General features: G+C 33.6%; 1 protein-coding gene across 1 annotated transcript in view; it reads left to right on the forward strand.

The window, feature by feature from the left end:
* LOC119591757 (protein shuttle craft-like) overlaps nt 1-342 on the forward strand; it is a gene marked incomplete in the record, with an annotated part of 34,744 nt that overhangs the window by 7,790 nt on the left and 26,612 nt on the right.

The following is a 342-nucleotide window of genomic DNA, read 5'->3' on the forward strand; positions in this document are numbered from 1 at the left end:
TTATCTTTTTTCCATGACTGTACACACATATATTATATATCTATTACATGCATAGGTCAATACACATAAGTTGGTTGGCTGCCTTCACAATTCCCATCACAATTTCTTAAACCTTCTGCTACTACAACCATGATAACTGCCATCTTTGGGTCCCAAAGGTGATGGCATACAACTAATACCATGGGCATTATTAAATGCTGATCTAAAATATCTAACTAATGTTTTAATGGTTCTTCTGAACATTCTATTCAATATTTCAAAACTTCCAAAAATACCACCTGAGTTACAAGAAAAAATGGTTACCAAAGTACAAGTATATCCCAAAAATGACTGGTCCCAAAG

This window comes from Penaeus monodon, chromosome 29 (assembly GCF_015228065.2).
Source record: "Penaeus monodon isolate SGIC_2016 chromosome 29, NSTDA_Pmon_1, whole genome shotgun sequence".
Classification (NCBI taxonomy): Eukaryota; Metazoa; Arthropoda; class Malacostraca; order Decapoda; family Penaeidae; genus Penaeus; species Penaeus monodon.